We start from the raw sequence: 20,852 nt of genomic DNA on the forward strand, positions 1-20,852 counted from the left end.
TAAGCATGTAAGAGTTGAGTTTAATACTTTTGTCTGCCCCATAGGCCATCCCTATCTGATTAAAGGAAAAAAAGAAAAGGCAATAATTTATTTAAAACAAGATGGGTTGCACAGCAACAAGTCCTTGCCCTAGTTATTTATTTTAAATTGCTAATTGTCCTAGTTATTTTAATTGCTAAAAGAAAAAATGGGATGGGGTCTCAAGTCCCTTCCATAGTTATTTATTTTAAATTGCTAATTGTTCTAGTTATTTTAATTGCTAAAAGAACAAAGGGGATGGGGTCTCAAGAAATCTATGTTTTTAGGCAAGCCTTAGCTAACTGTTGCCACTGGCACTCTGCATTTAAACAAGTTGTCTGTTGCCACTGGCACTCTATGTTTAAACAAGCTGACTGTTGCCACTGGTACTCTGCGTTTAAAACCAATCAGATAAAACTCTACGTTTAAAACCAATAAGATAAAACCTGAAAAGGTGTGTAATGATAACAAATAATGCATAGCTTACAATAATGCACACTAATCCCTATTGTTAAGCATTCATGGTAAGTAGGAGCTCATTTTATTTACTCACCACCTCCTATTACATGCTCTATTAATGCATTTGCAAGCATGGTCCAAGCAAAGAATGATACTTCCAGAGCTTAAACAGAGTATTTGATATTTGAAAGAAATTAGACAATGATTAGAAATTAGTGGAAATGTTGATTACATATCTAGGCAACTACATTTTTTTCGTAGAAACTTCCAAACTATTTGTATTTATTCGAGCCTGGTTCACATGCCAATTGATAAGAGGTGTTCCAATGTTACATGTGGGAAAAGTATGAAGCCCAGGTACTCTTGAGCATTGTATGAATCAATGGATTATCCCTGGGAATCCCCACACTCCTAGTGAAATCACTAATCTTGCAAAGGGCTTTTGTGTAGAAAGAAAATGTATCTTGAAACGCACAGAGTTGGAGTGGATTGGTAATAACTAAATGACATCGACAGGATTGCAGTTTCATCCAAAATATAGCTCTTTCAAACTTTGATCATAAATGTTAAATTAATAAGTTGTCCTTTCGAATTTGGAGTATAACTTAATACATGGCATAGTATAATCATAATTCAAATTGCCACGTTGAATTGATCCTTACTGCTTAATTGGGAGCCTTACTATCATTAAGATATTTTTTGTTTTTACTTATAATGTTCAAGGTGATAGAAAAATAGGGAGCATTCTCTTGTCAATTATCAGTTGGCTCATTAGGCAATGGCACTGGACAGATACCCATTTCAAAAATGTCTATTTCTTAGTCTCATTTGAAAATACTAGCTTTAACATGAAATATTGTATGTATCTCATATTGAAATCAAATGCATAAATGTATTACAAGGTGTCGCTGCCCCATTATTTATAGCTGGTAAAATATGGACAGCAAGTGCTTTGTTAAGGTTCTGCTACTATTCTGGGGCTCAAAGAACATCTAGAAAGATTCTATTTTCTTTAAAGGCAGTCATTAGCCACATTGTAAGGTTGTAAGGTGAGTAACTAGGTGGCAGAACAACAATATTCTACGACAGAACAATAGGAGAATACTATTCAGGCTGAGAAAAATTAGATCTTGCTCAAATCCTGAAGGTAGGAGTTGTAGCAGGCTTAGGATCTACTATCAACATATGCTCAAAATCATTTGGTTGTGCATATCCTACATCAGTTGTAGCATGACGGTCATGTCAATCATTTGTAGCATGACATTCATGTCAATCTTGGGACCAAAATTGTCAAATGGTAGACCTAAGAGAGACGATTAGCAATGCTGCAAGACGCCCATAGCTCCAAGGTAGCAGGGCATTTCGGAGTACACAAGACATTGATTCATCTGCAACGTCACTACTACTGGCTGAAGATGGAGATGGAGCATGATTTCAGTCGTTTCGTCAAAGGTTGCATACTCTCTGTGGCTAACATATAAATCAAGGGCCCGATGGAACCGAATTCGAAAAGGTAACAATTTTCTCCATTGAGGTGTCTGTGTTCTATCACAGTGCATACATTTCCTGATTTGAGTCTGTTGATCTTGCTCTCTTCTTGTTTTCTTAACTAATCTTGGCAGGTTTCTTTGCAGGGAAGTAGGATTCTGCAAAGAATTCTGAATCTGAAGATAGCATAGAAGAAGTGGGTCCATTCTCTAATGCACTGGTTGATGAAGCAGGTGAGACTATGCGGGAAGACCAGTTACAAGCAGGGGCTCTTGACCTTTTTCTTCATGCACGCCCTGGCACTGGAGTTTCTAGAATGAATCTTGGGGTTTTCCATGAGCTAGAGCTAGTGTCCAAGCCAGACAATGTACTGGTGCTCCGAATTGGGTTTGTTGTATGGGTCTTCTCTTCTTCTTTGTCTGTTCTGACATCTCCAAAGTTCGGAGGAAAGATTTTTTTGGGCAGTTGTTCGGTTGAAAATGAGTCCTCCCCGAAATTGCAAAGCCATTCTAGCTCTGCCGAAGAAGGGGTTGAATCGACAGCGACAGATGTTTGAGGAGCAAGACTCTCCGAACTGGTTGCAGATGGAACTCGTTAAGTAACACAAGTGTTTGCTCTCAGACTAGGATCAGTATCACCGTCCCTCTGTGGCTGTTCAACTTCTTCTGTAGAGGCAGGGTTTCCAGAAATGTTTGGAGTAACCGGAATCTCGGATGTTGTTGGAACACTTGTTCTAACTTTAATAGGAGATTTCGAACCGGTTAAACGAGTTCGCTTTGTCCGTACTGTTTTCGATTCCGGAGACAAAGACGGTTGACTCGTAAGCCTCCGCGAACGACGGGGTTTCAATTGACTTTCTTCCACGATTGCGGATTACTCGATCAACTAAAATACAAAAGGGGAAAGTGTGTTTCCGAATTAAATGAATTTTTAGACGCTTTAGACACAACTTGTTTTTTCAATTTTAAAGAGTCGAGAAAAAACAAAAGATGACTCTAGTTTCCTTCGATGTTTTAACGAGCCCGAAGTGACAAATTCTCGGATGGAACTTTTCCGTTAAGGAGTCTAAAAAGGAACGAAAGGGACTGCTCTGGAGTTCTAGGTAGAGGGTGTGCCAAACCAATCGCAAAACCGCAGAATACTTTTTAGGGTACGGGCAGTCAATCTTCCCGAATGCTGTGTTCAGTGCATTGCGATCAGTAGGGCAGCCGACACGGTTTCCTATGGATAAAGGTTTTATGCCTATAGGGGTCTCCCAATATATACTCGACGGTACGTGGGAGCACAATCCGTACTGGCACTTATTGTCTCTCAGGAGGAATCACCCAACCATCAGTGAGGCAACAGTTACCAGGTTTTACGACGCCGGAACACGTCTCTAGCCTAAACCACTATGTTGTGCGTTAAGTTACAAAGCGTTGTTAAGTTCATTCAATTTATTTTAGGTTGATCTTTCTTAGAAGTTTGCCTTTTTGAATCACCACAAGATGTAGATACAATTCCTAAATGCAGTCTAAAGATGATAAGCAAGCTTTTATATCTTTTCAACAATGAAAATCCTAGCTACAAGGGGAAAAGAAAGACACAATCTTTTCTCAAAGAGCATAGAGAACACTGTAAATGCACTTTTCCTAAATCAATCCATACAAACTGTCAAAATGCAAATGCACATATGCATGTATTTGTTTTCACTTTCTTAATATTGATGCCTAAAAAGAAAGCTGTTGTACAAATTTGAATTCGATTTCAAGTGAAAACACAAACAAGTTTCTTTTTGAAATCAAAAAGACGATTACGACACTTTATGATTTTGAAGTAAACACTTGTTTCGACACTAGAAATTCATAAATTCAAACCAAAAGACAAAAGTAAAAGCGTAATCAACTATGAACAACAAACAAACTCACTCCTAAGATCAAAACGACACTTACGACAGGTCTAGATCTAAGGGCGACAGTATGACTAGTTTACTTTTGTAATGGGAAACTAAAAATGATGTAACAAATACAAAAAAACAAATACAGTTTCTTTTATACAACTGAGGCGGAATTAAGGCAAAGAAAAGGGGTTTCAGATAGGTACACACACTGATAACAGGCTGCAAAAAACAGAGATAAAACTGAGCAAAAAGAAGCAAAGAACCACAGCTGCACAAGGCAAAGGCTGATCAGTGCACCCCTTGCACAGAGAAACTGAATTGCAGTGCAGGTAGCCCTCTCGGGACTTGCGTTGAAATGCAGAACCTCTTCACAGAGCCTGCGCTGAAGCAGAAACGAGAATTGTCTCCGGGTTCTGGGTCACGGTTTGCAGTTTGATCTAAGGTTTTTGGCCGGATAAAAGCTATCAATAAGGTACAATTAGAGGGATGATTTAAAGGAGGACTAAGAGCTATCACAAAGGGCAATTAGCACATTTGTGGATCAGCTGTTCAGATCATAAATAGGCCTAGTGAATGGACTAGAGTAGCAGATCTCTACTTTGCATTTGTAAATGGCAAATGCAGTTCGATTCGGCACTCCTAAGTTTATGAGAAGAACAACAATAGAAATACAAATAAACTAACTAGATACGTTCCCCAGTGGAGTCGCCAATTTGTTGTTGGGAAAAGTATCCATTCAGAATGCCCCTATCCCACTCTAAGGTGTGATAGTGCCTTAGCAACAAACAAGGAAAACTACTTGAGTATTCTTCTTTATGAAATGTAAATGAAGAGGAAGGACGTAACTAACCTGTGTCTTTCGCTAGTTTGTTGATCCAATCACTCCTCTCTTCACTAGCTCCCAGCTCCCTGCTCCCTTACCGGCCCAGCTTCACCGAATTCCTGCAAGATCACAGAAGAGAGAAACTACACGAAGATATAGATTTACATTCATAAAAAGCTTAGGATCAGATTAAGCTAAACATGCAAATATAACAAAACATCATTGATACACAACATGTAGGAGAAACTCAAATAGTTTTATTGATATGATAAGAAAGTCCAAGAGGAGATACAACCAAGTGAGTCCCGATCCAGCATCTACCTCCCAGCAAAGGAATCCCTTCCTCACCTCCAACAAAGCATAAATCACCCAATGCACTAATCTTAATCTCAAACCAACAGCAATTCTCTGCAAAGTACAAAATTCTAGCCTCTGGATCTCTGGGATGAGGGATCCATATATAGATGTAAGCAGAGAGGATGAGTCAGCTTACGTTTTGACTTGTGGCTTCTCTCTATCAGTTCTTGCTTCCACTTGGAGGCTGAGAGCCTCTTACTCATCACTGGTTGAATTCATTGAGGCAAGTGTCATTGAGGAAGATTCTGGAAGCTTCCAGTGTCTGTACACCTCGCGGAATGACACTGCCATTTGGCATTTCTCGCTCAGCACACCCTGGTAGTGCATTTAGGTGCGTTGCAACGCACCTAGCTAGTGTACTGGGGTGCATTGCAACGCAGGCAGCTAGTAGAGCATCTGAATTGATCCTGATTTGACTAGTTCTGAGTGGTTTTTGGTGGAGAACTTCTGGGTGAAGCTGTCATTGGTTGACCTTGTTCCTTTAGGGGTAGGAACAACACTTTTAGGGATGTTGGATCCCTTGGATTATGGACATTTCATGCTCAATGCTATAAGGCACAAAAATGTCTATAACAGTTGCCCCCTAAAGTATGAGGCCGTTTATCGGGTGAAATGCTTTATTAGGAGGATCCGAAGTTCTTTCAATGCTGGGAGGAGACCTGTAATAAGATACAGTACAATACATTATTTTTCATACTGTTTTCATGATCTAGCTGAGGCGGGCATTCCCATGCTTAGCTTTATAAATTCATTTTTGTGTACATAGGACAGACAATCGTCTGATGGTAGACTGATGATCTTGATGAAATCATCATCCTTTTGGTAGGATGATTATCTGTTCTGTAATGCTGTACATTTCCATGTCTTTATTTTTCCTGAATATATATCACAGCCCGGATGGATGAAACTAGATCCGGGGTCTTCAATCTCGTCCGATCTTCACTCTAAGTACAAGTCGATCCATGTGAGAAATGTTCTGAAGTCGAACATGGAAAGACATCGCTTGATTACCAGTCAATGATGTAAACTGTTAACAAGCGCGAGAGGAATCACCGATAATGATAATGACCCTCAAGGTACTGCATTACAATTCACGTGGTGTGAATAAAGGACTTGGCGTTGAACACCACGCAAAATCTTCCGGTCGAAGGTCATTGATGTATACCTGTTGCCGGAAGTGAGAAACTTGCCATTAAGGCATGCAAGCTTCAAAGTACTGAAGGGGGTGTTCCTAGATCAACTTCTTGGATAATGAGCTGATGTCGACAAGAAGTGATCCGTCAAAGGAGGGCCTTGGTGTATCCCACATCAATGACACGGAACGGAGCAAATGATTTTGATGGAGGTGAAAACGATCTGATGATATATGGTTCAGGGTGGCGGTCATGAAAGGATGAAGTATAATGTATGGTAGTGGATGGGACACGGTTGACTTCTCTGGATGACTTCTCTTGAACATATCGGTGACACTTGTGTGATGGATTGGTAGCATTTACCCCAAAGGTGGATGGTATGGCGAGACCATGGTGATGTGACCGGTGAATGAAACAACCCAACCCGACTCAGGCACGGAGTGGAAGTGTCATGTTCAAGAGCGACTTGCTACCAATAAAGGTTCTTTGAGTTTCTTCCCAATTTTTCCCCAGTCATTGCTGACCAGTACCTCTTTATTTTTGTCAAGCTTGAGGAGGATAACATATGCTTGTTCTATAATTTGCCCTTCGGGCAAACCCATCGCTATGTTTTAATGAGCCTAGCGATAGTGAAACTTGTTCTCGTCTAAAGACAAGTTTGTCGCTATTAATCTTTTTAACGAGTCTAACGACAAAGATAACTCGGTCCTTTTCATTTTTAGAGAGTCTGAAAAGGTACGTAAAGATAACTCCGGAAGTCCTTTATCATCATCTAATCCCTTAAGTCCGAAAAAGTATAAAACAATACAGAAGGGATGAATTTTCGATAGTTTTAACGAGCCGAACAAAGCAAGCGCTCGATCTTTTTGTGCAATAATCCCTCAGGTCCAAAAAGATTAAAATCTAGAGGAGGGATAGCACTTCCGGTCGCTTTAACGAGCTGGAAGGCCAAAACTTGGCAATCTTTTCATATTTTACGAGTCAGATGAAAAGAGCTTAAAGAAGACTCGTCTTTTGAGGAACGAGTGATAAGACGAGTAGCAGCTGATTCCAGGTAAGGGTTGGAATTTCTCAATCACGGCAGTGTCACAAGGATGGCTTAGTGAAATCACTCTTCGCAGTTGTTCCTCAAAATGGGTAAACAATCAAATGGAGGTGAATGATCGGCCAATGGAAAAGTGGAGGTGACGGTGCAAACACGACCAAGGCTTTAATGGCTGATAATGTTACATTCACGGTGGTTATTTACCAGAGGATAGTTCATTTTTTAACGAGCTTAAACGCGGGTTGAAACACTTGCTCGGTCTTATGTTTATTTTTTAACGAGCATGAACTATGTGCTAAAACTGCTCGATAACATGGTCTAGTTTTGATTTTTTACCATAAATAGCTTTTCCTTTTCAAAGATAGTACTGTACCCTCAATTGCTGCATCAAACTAGTTAGAAATGAATAACATTTGCTTGAAAATGAGATTAAAACACTAATATTTCACTTTGAACTACGTAAAAAGCTATTAAAAAGTGTTTTTATCTCTCATTTTACCATTTCATTTGGACTTGGTTTGTTGGAGCTTTGGAGGTGCCTCTTCCCCCTTGATTTTCATCAGCTGATTTCGGGAGATTTTGTGGACGATTATCGGTGCCGTCTGGACCAGGTAGGAGCTAAACCTGAGCTCTTTCATTTCATGGTTTCCTTTCTGCATTCTGTGCTTCATTCCCTGTTTTTCTGAGCCCCTGGGGTTTGATGGGGTCGCTCTGCCATCAGCGCACCTTGGGCACTCGAAACCTGCGCTGAATGTCAAGCAGTATGAAGGCAGTTTGACTTTCAACGCAGGTGGAACACTGTGCAGGTGTGCTGGGCGCAGAAAAGGATTTTGTTGCACAGTTTTTGATGAAAATGTTTGCCTGTTTCTCATCAAAACCAGGATCTAACTCCTCTCATGTTTGTTTTTCAGAGATCTTGGAGCAAAATGACCCTTACATGGCGAGAACGAGAACATGAAGAAGAGGACATGATTGCCCTACATGATCCGGTTACGGTGAACGCGCTGCGGAACTGTGGTCTGCTGAAGTTCTTCCGCATCTCTAGCATGAGACAGCAGATCAACCTACTGCAGTATTTGCTCGATGCTTGGGATCCTATCAATAAAGTTTTCCAGATTAGGGGCAAATCTATCCCCTTGACCACAGTAGACATTTACTTCTTGACTGGCTTGTCGAGGTGGGGTGCCCCCATCTCTTTGTCAGGTTCGGCCCGAGGGAGTGACTCCGTGAGAGATTATGTCTGCCAGTATTGCAGGGAAGGATCTCAGCCAAGTAAAGATGGCAAGATCATCATCCGTGATGTTACTGACAGGTCCCTTAGGTCTATCCTGTATACTTTTGGTAGGATGGCTGGTAGTGCGTCTCTTCATGTAGCCAACAGATCCTATATGCAGCATGCCTTGGAGTGCCTCCAACCGAAAATATTCAACTGGTGTGATGCAGTACTTCTTGTGATGAAGAGTCAATTGACCAAGGTAAAGGACGGGAGGTTGAAGAACTTTGGGTTCGGTTCTATTTTGACTGCCTTTGCCTTGGAGAAGATACCACTGATGCAGCCGCAGTACATTGCTCTTGACTTACCTTCTCCTACTGAACCACGCATGCAGAGATGGGTTGACCATATGTCTAGGCATGCTGGTCAATCTCAGATTTCTTTTTCTGATACCTTCTTCAGGTGGTTTGATCGTTAGGAGATGGTCTATTCCGAGTATCCATATGCTGGCATGGACTTCCGGGGTGATCCGGATTTAGTACTGCCGGATGGCGAGCAGTGGGGCGCTATTGGTAAAATCTTCGACCAAATCATTGTTTACTGTTTTTATTTATAATGTCCTTGTCCTTTATTCTATCAATATTTTAATCAAACTCATGTGTACATGCAGATGTTGGTCCTGTTCGTCCAGTAGTTCGCCTGAGAGTGCCAGCCGCTGCCCCAGCAGGAGAGGCTACCGGGAGGGTTATTCTTCATGACCTTGATGTGGCCGAGACCCTCACAGCTGTGCAGGAGCAGGTTGAGAGCCTTACTCTCGGTATTCCAGATGTGAGGATCGACGAGCTACCTTTACAGTCGCAGCGGCATACTACTGGTGTGCCTAGACGATGGACTCGTCTCTTACGCATGATTGCACAGGTTGTGACGTGCTATCATGAGCATCACTAGACTAGGGTGCCCCCTAGCATTTTGAGTTTTTGGGTCATATGACCGATTTTGTCTTGGTTACAGGACATAATATGTAAACCATAAACAGCTATATATATATATTTTGATTTTCGGGGTTTTATTCTGGTTGAGTTATATGATCCACATGTAAAACATTGATGATGTGTTTCTTTTTATAATGTCGCAAATGTCTATCTAACACATAGTTTGCTAATGAGTCAGTTAATGTGTTTAAGTTTCTGGAAATATGTTGGTATTGAATTAAATCAAATTGTCTTTCCAAAATCTTAACCCTTAGGAACATGCGATAAATGGCTGGATTTCGGATGGAATATATACCATTGAGTTGTAGTATTACAAGTTGTGAGTCTAGCCTGACGATTAGTCGGCGTATACCATGGGTGATGGCATCAGAGAGCAGTTTTATCAACGCGCTATACTCGGCGATGTTATTCGTTGATTGACCAATACATACACCTCTGAAACTTACTAACTCGCCGCTTGGATCAAAAATGGCCCAGGCTGCGGAGGACAGGTTCCGCGAACTACAACTCGCTCCATCGGCATATCCAACACATGTCTCCAAAAGGTTTGACATATGCAATAAATGTAAAAAGGTGGATTACTCGACCAAAACAAACACTTTAGCGAAAACAAAATACAACAAAAGCATATTGGTTACTATTTAAGCATAGTAACGCTTGAGGTACAACCCATTACGAGGTTGCGCCAGTGGAATTCCGTCATAATCCATTAACTCGTAGGCTCCTTTTGCTAACACTCGTTTAACAATATAGGGGCCCATCCATAAAGAATTAAACTTACCTGCTCCCAATTTATCGGATTCTTGGTCGTAAAGCAAGACCAAGTCACCTTCTGAGAAGACACGGGGTTTGACATTTTTGTCGAACTGCGCCTTGACTCATTTCTTATGAGCTTCGTTAGCCAAAGCGGCATCACGACGGGTTTCATCCAATTGGATTAATTCCAAGAAACGGGCCTCTTCTTCTGAAGTTCCGAGGAGGAGATCAATTGCGAGTTTAAGAGACGAGATTTAGCACTGGACTGGTAAGATTGCTTCCAGGCCATATACCAGTTGAAAGGGTGTGAACCCGGTCGCATTCCTTACCGATGTTCGGTAAGCCCACAATGCTGAGCACAGGATTAGGTGCCACCTTCTTTTGTGAACTCCGATCATCCTTTGCAACATACGCTTCAGGACCTTGTTGATCGCTTCAACTTGTCCGTTGGCTTGCAGATAATACGGAGTAGAGCTGTCGTGAGATAGCCCTAGCTTGGCAGTTAATTCAACCATCATGTGATTGCGAAAATGCGATCCATGATCTGTGACTATAGTTTGTGGTACGCCGAATCTGGCGACTACATGATTAAAAAAGAAAAGGGCAGTTGTTTCACTAGTGTTATCTAATGTAGGCATCGCCTCGGCCCATTTGGTAAAATAGTCCATGGCGACTATAATATACCCATGCCCCCTGGTCGAGGTGGGGTTACATGTCATGAAATCGATGCCCCATTTGGCGAAAGGCCCAACAGCAACAATCGGCTGTAATGGTGCGGGTGGTCTTCTGGTTTTGCTATCAAAAATTTGACAAGCATGGCAACTTCTGACTGCGGTTATGCAATCTTTGAACATGGTTGGCCAGAAGTATCCTGCTCGTAAGATTTTTTGTGCTGTAGCATATCCAGATTGACGCCCCCCACACGCGCCTGAATGACACTCATTCAGGGCTTTTTCGGCCTCCTCATGGGTGAGGCACCTTCTCAGAACTGTATCAATACCACGACGGTAAAGCGTATCATCGACGATCATGTAGTCTTTTGCTTGGTATCGTATACGTTTTTGTTCAGAGTGAGAGGTACTTGGCCTGAATTTTTGGGTCTGGAGATAAATTATGATATCTCCATACCACTCATTGCTTGTAGATATCAGAAACAAATTTTCATCCACGATTGATTCTTCGGATGTTTCATCGTTGGACGACGATGGGAGATCACACAATAATTCTGCAAAAACTAGAGCTTTCTTTGATTTGGATTTTACAAATTCCAGATCAAACTCTTGAAGGATCGCTATACATTTTGAATATTTGCCCCCCAGCAACTGTCGTGACAATATATAAGTCATGGGGTTGCAATTTGACAGAATGGTAGTTTTCCGAAAGAGGACATAGTGTCGAAACCTTTGTATCGCTTGAACAGCTGCAAGTGCTAGCTTTTCCACATAAGAATATTTGCTTTCTGTATCATTTAAGTTTCTACTTAAATAATATATAGGGTGTTCAATTCCATCGACTTCTTGAACTAAAACCATTGTGATGGTTGTATCTGCTGCAGCCAGATACAGGTTAAAATCTCTTTGATAATCGGGGGCGTACATTAATGATGCTTTTATTAAGGAATATTTTAAAGCATCAAAAGAAGCTTGCGCAACCTGATCCCAGACGAAGGGTACCTCCTTTTTCAAAAGACGTGTATAACCTTTAGCTAGTTCGGCGTAATTTGGAATGAACCTCCTCAGAAAGTTTGCTTTCCCTTGGAGTTTCTGAATCTGAAGCAAATTTGAAGGTGGAGGCAAATTTATGATTGCCTGGACCTTGCACGGGTCGAGAAGAATCCTATCCTTGGAGACTACAAAGCCAAGTAAACGACCAGAACCGACACAAAAAACACATTTGTGCGGATTGAGTCGTATCTTGTAGTGTCCAAGGAACCGGGTAGAGGAACCGGGTAGATGAAACCAGCATGGAGAAGTTTTTCAACTTCTGCTTTAATGGCAACGGCTTTCTTGGGGTGCACCTGCCTGAGCCGCTGTCGTACTGGTTTGACATCTGGATACATCTTAATTTCGTGTTCAACGATACTCGAGTCAATGCCTAGAGTTTCATCATATGACCAAGCAAAGACATCTTTGAATTCGCGAAAAAGAGCCTCGTATATTTCTAGTTCTGAAGGAGAACAACCTTTGCCGACATAAATATTCTCTACAACATTTGTTTTGGTCGAGATATTTATGGCTATAGTCTCTTCAATGTTGGATAAGTTTCGCTCGGAATCCACCGTATTTACAGTATTTGATAGGAATTCAAAAACTGAAGGATGGTAAAGGTCATCTTGAGTATCATCTTCATAATCCGGAAGAAGGGAACGATGGTGGCAATCATTCCATGGTGTTCCTTCAATCAACATTGATTGTGCAATTCCTTCATCGGTTCCATGCACTCGCGACCAAGGATCTGAAGGGGTACCATATTCTCTAGACCTATCTACCCAAACGCTTGACGAGCATTGATTCGGGTTTGCCTCCCATGCTAGAAACATTGATTGCTACAATATTTCTATTGGGCTTGGGGGCAAAACCATTGCATGATCCATGTTGATATCGTTTTCTGAGATCTTTGTGGAAGATATCATATTGCAGGTTCCTATCGACGCTACTTCCGCCAAGTTGATTGGAGGTGGAAGAGCGAAAGTTCCCATTAGTATAGGATCTTTTAGTAGGCCTACTCCGATATTCTGAAGCGAATGGGTGCTCTCATGGATCATTGGAACGCTTCCTGTAACTTGAGAACCATTGGGGAGGAAGTTCTGCTGATCGACGATTGTAATCCCTCCTTGAAAGGGAAATGCAATCCTTCTAAAATAGGTCGACACAACAGCTGCCATGGCATATATCCACGGTCTTCCTAGTAGGATGTTGTAATCAAGATTCCCATCGATGACTTCAACATCTATTTCTACTATTTTTCCCCCTAGTTCAACCTTCAAGTTATTTAGGATACCACATGGGGTATATTTCCTTCCGTCGAATGCTTTTAATGTCGTCGAAGATCGCGACAAGGTTGGAGATCCTAAAGTTTTCCAGCAACTCATCGACATAATACATGTAGATGCCCCCTCATCAATAATTGTTCGATGAACAGTTTTGTTGAGGGCTTTCACTTGAATAAGGAAAGCTAGTTGAGCTGGTAACTAAGGATCGTATCCTTTGTGGTCAAAGGATACAAGATTGGAATCCTTAGGATCAACCCCACCAATGGCTGATAACAAAGCCTGCCTTTGGGATGGGCAATTTTGTAGTACTTCAAGAGTCGACATAGCGGATGGCGATTGGGCCAAATCTTCCACTATGTTATAATGCTGCGCCGCTCTAGCGCGAGGATTAAATGTCGACTTGTGTACTACTCCCTTCGGCGGTTTTATTGTTAATTCAGGAATGATGGGTGGTACAACTTCTGTCGAAGTTGTTGTCGAACTACTTGGTTGATCTTTACCTTTGTCGTTCGACAGCTGCGGATTCCCGTAATCTTTGTTCCTTGTTGAAATCAAAGCATCATTTTGCTATTTTGAAATCGACAACATTAGCACTTGCGACGGGGAAGCATTTCCACTATCAACCAGATTTGTTCCTGGATTTGGAAACGGATCAGTTAACACAGTTGGGGTTTTCAAACTCTTAAAGAATCTTTTAAGCTCAGCTCTGTACAGACATTCTGCTGTCCGATGATCCTCATCACATATTTGACATGGATATTTCAGTTTCCTATTTCCAGGAGGGTTTGAAGAAGTTTTTTTAGGAGATGATTCACCCTGTTTCTTCTTCTTCCCTTTGCTTTGTTTCTTCTTGCTTCCTGGTTGTTTGGTTTCTTTGCCTTTATCTGTCGATACGACATTTACTCCCGAAGCAAGAATTTCGTCTTTTGCATTTTGATCTGAAATCTTACGGGCCTTTTTGGATGTGGCCTTTGTTGATTTCGCGTTTGTTGTGCCAATCACACCATCGCCGGCATGAGAGTCATTGTTTGATTTAGGAGGAGGAGGAATTGAGAATTCCGGTCTAGGGGCGTCAGGTATTTTGTCGTAGAGTGTGCCAGACTGAGTATAGACCAAGTCTAGATATTGCGCACGAGCGATAACTTGCTCTTCTGTTACGACTCCCTCCTTTGCCACATCTTCCGTTATGGCAGGAAGTAACGACTTGATAAGCCATTCAGCTAATAGTTGATCGGGAACGTACGTTTTTACCATCCTACGATGTCGTCGCCACTCATGTATATGATCAGATATGTGAGTGGCCGTTGTCTGTTTGAAGTTGGTTAAGATTTCCATTCCCATTTCATACCTTATCGGTAACTGAAAATGGGTTAAAAAAGTCGTGGCTAAGGTGCTGAAATTGTCGAACGAAGCTCTAGGCAATTCAATATACCATTTTGCCGCTGGACCCGTTAACGTCCTCTGAAAGAGGCGAAGCCTTATCGAGTCATCGTTTAGGGTGTTTGATGAACACCATAGATGAAATGTCATCACGTGATTTGATGGGTCTTCACCTGGATTTCCATTAAATTTAGGAATATCTGATGGAAGTTTATGAGGAATCGCTGGCCACCAAGGGGCGTAAGCAATTGGATCATTTGTTAACCGGTGTAAATCGGGTAACTCTAAAGTTGCCATGAATGGTAACTGTTGATTCAGGTTAGGCGAAGCATACCTAGGATACGATGGAATTGCCTGAGCAGTTGGCCTTTGCATACCAGCATAATGTAGTTGATGCTGGTATGACTGGTACGGTTGGTGGACATGACCACTGTAAAGTGGTTGATTTTGACCATTTTGAATGTACGGCTGTCCACTGTTCGCAAAGATCTGCTGCTCAGAACCTTGGTACACTTGTTGGAATTGTGGTTGTTGGTATTGCACCAGCCACGGTTGTGAAGCCATGTTCTGTTGCGCTATACTAACCGTTGGACCAAGGTGTGGGGTAATTGTACCCGTTTGGACCTGTGTCGTCCCACCAGTTGGCGATTGTGGTTGAGTCACAGGGTCAAGGGGCTGTTGCATTACAACCTGAGAAATTTGAGGTTGACATACAGCAGGCAGCGTTTGAACTTGTGACACTGTTACAATAGCTGGTGTTGTCGGGATGTTTGACATAGGTACACATTGTTGCATAGAATACACAACTCTTGGTTGTTGGGGTAGTATAGGTACCCAACCACTTGACGTAACTCCAGTATAACCTGAATACTGTTGTGAACTCCCGTATGGATATCCTCCCGGAGGGGGTAATGAAAGGGCATACTGCCCCCCATACGGTGGTAATCCGGAACTCAAGGGGATTGTCTGCCCTTGGGGATTGGATTGCCCAAATTGACCTCCAAATGGATCAATTTGTCGAGTCTCAACATAAGAGTTGCCAGATATTATTCTGGAGGAACAAATAGGAACGGACCATACTGTCGAAATAGCCCCTGGATGGACTCCTTCTAGCGGTTGTGAGCTAGTTGGGACAGATGGTATGCCGGCAAACATTGTCGGAGTGACGGCAGGAAGTTCTGCTGTCGCTGTGTCAGTTGACATAGTCCTAGATGTTGACGGTTGTTCAGACATTTTGAGTCTATCCAAAAGATTACCTAGCGATTCTACAGGAACTTCCGCTGGTGATGGACTAACTTCTGATGCAGAAGGAAACAGAGTGACCCCGACTCCAAAATGTGTTGGAGTACTTGCTTGCAGATCTTCTACAATTTCCTCTATCACAATCAAACCAGGTGGAAGGGGAAGACCGTCAGGTCCATAAAATATTTCTGGTGCCGAAGAAGGGGTTGAATCGACAGTGACAGATGTTTGAGGAGCAAGACTCTCCGAACCGGTTGCAGATGGAACTCGTTCAGTAACACAAGTGTTTGCTCTCAGACTAGGATCAGTATCACCGTCCCTCTGTGGCTGTTGAACTTCTTCTGTAGAGGCAGGGTTTCCAGAAATGTTTGGAGTAACCGGAATCTCGGATGTTGTTGGAACACTTGTTCTAACTTTAATAGGAGATTTCGAACCGGTTAAACGAGTTCGCTTTGTCCGTACTGTTTTCGATTCCAGAGACAAAGACGGTTGACTCGTAAGCCTCCGCGAATGACGGGGTTTCAATTGACTTTCTTCCACGATTGCGGATTACTCGATCAACTAAAATACAAAAGGGGAAAGTGTGTTTCCGAATTAAATGAATTTTTAGACGCTTTAGACACAACTTGTTTTTTCAATTTTAAAGAGTCGAGAAAAAACAAAAGATGACTCTAGTCGCCTTCGATGTTTTAACGAGCCCGAAGTGACAAATTCTCGGATGGACCTTTTCCGTTAAGGAGTCTGAAAAGGAACGAAAGGGACTGCTCTGGAGTTCTAGGTAGAGGGTGTGCCAAACCAATCGCAAAACCGCAGAATACTTTTTAGGGTACGGGCGGTCAATCTTCCTGAATGCTGTGTTCAGTGCATTGCGATCAGTAGGGTGGCCGACACGGTTTCCTATGGATAAAGGTTTTATGCCTATAGGGGTCTCTCAATATATACTCGACGGTACGTGGGAGCACAATCCGTACTGGCACTTATTTTCTCTCAGGAGGAATCACCCAACCATCAGTGAGGCAATAGTTACCAGGTTTTACGACGCCGAAACACGTCTCTAGCCTAGACCACTATGTTGTGCGTTAAGTTACAAAGCGTTGTTAAGTTCATTCAATTTATTTTAGGTTGATCTTTCTTAGAAGTTTGCCTTTTTGGATCACCACAAGATGTAGATACAATTCCTAAATGCAGTCTAAAGATGATAAGCAAGCTTTTATATCTTTTCAACAATGAAAATCCTAGCTACAAGGGGAAAAGAAAGACACAATCTTTTCTCAAAGAGCATAGAGCACACTGTAAATGCACTTTTCCTAAATCAATCCATACAAACTGTCAAAATGCAAATGCACATATGCATGTATTTGTTTTCACTTTCTTAATATTGATGCCTAGAAAGAAAGCTGTTGTACAAATTTGAATTCGATTTCAAGTGAAAACACAAACAAGCTTCTTTTTGAAATCAAAAAGACGATTACGACACTTTATGATTTTGAAGTAAACACTTGTTTCGACACTAGAAATTCATAAATTCAAACCAAAAGACAAAAGTAAAAGCGTAATCAACTATGAACAACAAACAAACTCACTCCTAAGATCAAAATGACACTTACGACAGGTCTAGATCTAAGGGCGACAGTATGACTAGTTTACTTTTGTAATGGGAAACTGCAAATGATGTAACAAATACACAAAAACAAATACAGTTTCTTTTATACAACTGAGGCGGAATTAAGGCAAAGAAAAGGGGTTTCAGATAGGTACACACACTAATAACAGGCTGCAAAAAACAGAGATAAAACTGAGCAAAAAGAAGCAAAGAACCACAGCTGCACAAGGCAAAGGCTGATCAGCGCACCCCTTGCAAAGAGAAACTGAATTGTAGCGCAGGTAGCCCTCTCGGGACCTGCGTTGAAATGCATAACCTCTTCACAGAGCCTGCGTTGAAGCAGAAACGAGAATTGTCTCCGGGTTCTGGGTCACGGTTTGCAAGTTGATCTAAGGTTTTTGGCCGGATAAAAGCTATCAATAAGGTACAATTACAGGGATGATTTAAAGGAGGACTAAGAGCTATCACAAAGGGAAATTAGCACATTTGTGGATCAGCTGTTCAGATCATAAACAGGCCCAACGAATGGACTAGAGTAGCAGATCTCTACTTTGCATTTGTAAATGGAAAATGCAGTTCGATTCGACACTCCTAAGTTTATGAGAAGAACAACAATAGAAACACAAATAAACTAACTAGATACGTTCCCTGGTGGAGTCGCCAATTTGTTGTTGGGAAAAGTATCCATTCAGAATGCCCCTATCCCACTCTAAGGTGTGATAGTGCCTTAGCAACAAACAAGGAAAACTACTTGAGTATTCTTCTTTATGAAATGTAAATGAAGAGGAAGGATGTAACTAACTTGTGTCTTTCGCTAGTTTGTTGATCCAATCACTCCTCTCTTCACTAGCTCCCAGCTCCCTGCTCCCTTACCGGCCCAGCTTCACCGAATTCCTGCAAGATCACAGAAGAGAGAAACTACACGAAGATATAGATTTACATTCATAAAAAGCTTAGGATCAGATTAAGCTAAACATGCAAATATAACAAAACATCATTGATACACAGCATGTAGGAGAAACTCAAATAGTTTTATTGATATGATAAGAAAGTCCAAGAGGAGATACAACCAAGTGAGTCCCGATCTAGCATCTACCTCCCAGCAAAGGAATCCCTTCCTCACCTCCAACAAAGCATAAATCACCCAATGCACTAATCTTAATCTCAAACCAACAGCAATTCTCTGCAAAGTACAAAATTCCAGCCTCTGGATCTCTGGGATGAGGGATCCATATATAGATGTAAGCAGAGAGGATGAGTCAGCTTACGTTTTGACTTGTGGCTTCTCTCTGTCAGTTCTTGCTTCCACTTGGAGGCTGAGAGCCTCTTACTCATCACTGGTCAAATTCATTGAGGCAAGTGTCATTGAGGAAGATTCTGGAAGCTTCCAGTGTCTATACACCTCGCGGAATGACACTGCCATTTGGCATTTCTCACTCAGCGCACCCTGGTAGTGCATTTAGGTGCATTGCAACGCACCTAGCTAGTGTACTGGGGTGCATTGCAACGCAGGCAGCTAGTAGAGCATCTGAAGTGATCCTGATTTGACTAGTTCTGAGTGGTTTTTGGTGGAGAACTTCTGGGAGAAGCTGTCATTGTTTGACCTTGTTCCTTTAGGGGAAGGAACAACACTTTTAGGGACTTTGGATCCCTTGGATTATGGACATTTCATGCTCAATGCTGTAAAGCACAAAAATGTCTATAAAAATCATCATCCAAGAAAATAAATTCCCAAAACATAAAACCCTCTCATTTGGTGATTTATTAGAAATTAGATATAAAATGCACTCAAGCCCATGAACTATTCTTTGTCCAATTCATCTAGAATCCTCGTAATTTACTATTTTATTGAAAATCGATGCTTAGTAACCATAAATATAGAAAACTACGCCCAACCTATGAACATGGTTCACAATGTGTAACAAACCATATCCATTGTAGGCAATATAATTTAATTAAAGAAACCCATCTTAATCCACGAAAAGTTGGAATGCACCTTAAACAGAAGAAACCCATTCAAAATTCCTCAAAGAGAATTGAATTGACAAGTTGGAATAAACCTTAAACAGAAAAAACGCATTCCATATTTTTCAAGAAGAGGATTCTACTAAAAAGTTGAAATGCACATTAAACAGAAGAAAGTTAAAACCCATTCCAGATTCCTCAAGAAAAGGATTGGATTGAAATACACTTTAAACATATTAAACCCAGTCCAAATTCTTCAAGAAGAGTTTTGAGAGAAAAAACAAATGGCAAGGCTAACATCATGCATTACCCAAAGTTAAACTAAATACTATATGCAGAAATGAAGTTAGTAATTCGTACTTACCAGAACACAGAGATGACCATTATTGTTTGCATTAGTTTCCAGAACATTGTACGCTCTGAAGCTCTTTCCGTCTAGAGAGGAATTGCAGCTGACAGTCTCTGCCAAGGTTATGGTAGAGGAATCTGCTACTACTACTGTTGCAGCAGTGGTAGTAGTGCAGCTTGCCCAATTATTGTCATCGTCTCCAATGGGTCCAACTATCTCTTCATTGGAGAAGTCCAAGAGGTCATCAATGTGGAAAAAATCTTGTAACTGCACACCATTCTTGAGCTCTGTGAATTTCCCACTGGACTTCTTCCCGTCTAAGAAGGGAGTGCCATAGTTTGTACCATAAAGGTAATCAACAGCTTCCATTCCTTATCCACTTGTACTCACAATACAAAGTCAAGTCCGTGGAGTCTTTAGATATCTGCATACAACCCAAAACAAAAATCAGAAACACTAGAGAAACCCAACTGATATATATACATACCAATATTAATAATCAGAGTTTCAATAGAATTACGGGCATTTTCCCAAAAGAGAGAATTTAACAAAGTTGAAATGTGTTGCCCATCCTCTACAAAGAAACCAAATTAGAAAATGGAACCTTCGCCTTGGAATAACAAACAGGAACCTACTGAAGATGCTCAATGCTGAAATTCTACGGTCGGGGAAGAAGATTCAACAAAGTTTAGCTATGTAATTAGGCATAAATAACAACAAATTTTAGCTATGTAATTAGGCATAAATAACAAAAACAGAGTATAAAGAACTAACCTTCTGCAAATCAGAGAGGGTAAAGAAACATTGTTATGGAAGTAGGAAGAAAACTGATTATCCAGCGTCAATCTCAGTGTAAAGTCCAGCCACACAGAGAAGCATAATCTAGTTGTGATCAACACACAGATAAGGAAGAATGAGGAAGGGATCAGGAAAATCAAGACACAAGCCACATCCATAAAAAAAATACAAGAAGAAACATCCCTTGGAACTACCTACAGCTGCACGTGTCATCCATGCACACCCGCTCTCACATCTCTCATTATTAAATGCACCACATCCATAAAGAAATACAAGAAAATACCTCCATTGGAACTTCCTAGAGCTGCATGCTGTCATCATGCACATCGAATTTCACATTTCTCATTTTAATAATTGAAA

At 41.3% G+C, this 20,852-nt stretch overlaps 1 pseudogene; it reads right to left on the reverse strand.

The window, feature by feature from the left end:
* Positions 1-1,793: 1,793 nt before the first annotated feature.
* Positions 1,794-20,063, reverse strand: LOC149139532 (GATA transcription factor 12-like; annotated as a pseudogene).
* Positions 20,064-20,852: the final 789 nt, after the last annotated feature.

The sequence above is a fragment of the Pinus tabuliformis genome, chromosome X, assembly GCF_031772625.1.
Source record: "Pinus tabuliformis cultivar Carrire ecotype Pingquan chromosome X, CPIR1, whole genome shotgun sequence".
Lineage (NCBI taxonomy): Eukaryota > Viridiplantae > Streptophyta > Pinopsida > Pinales > Pinaceae > Pinus > Pinus tabuliformis.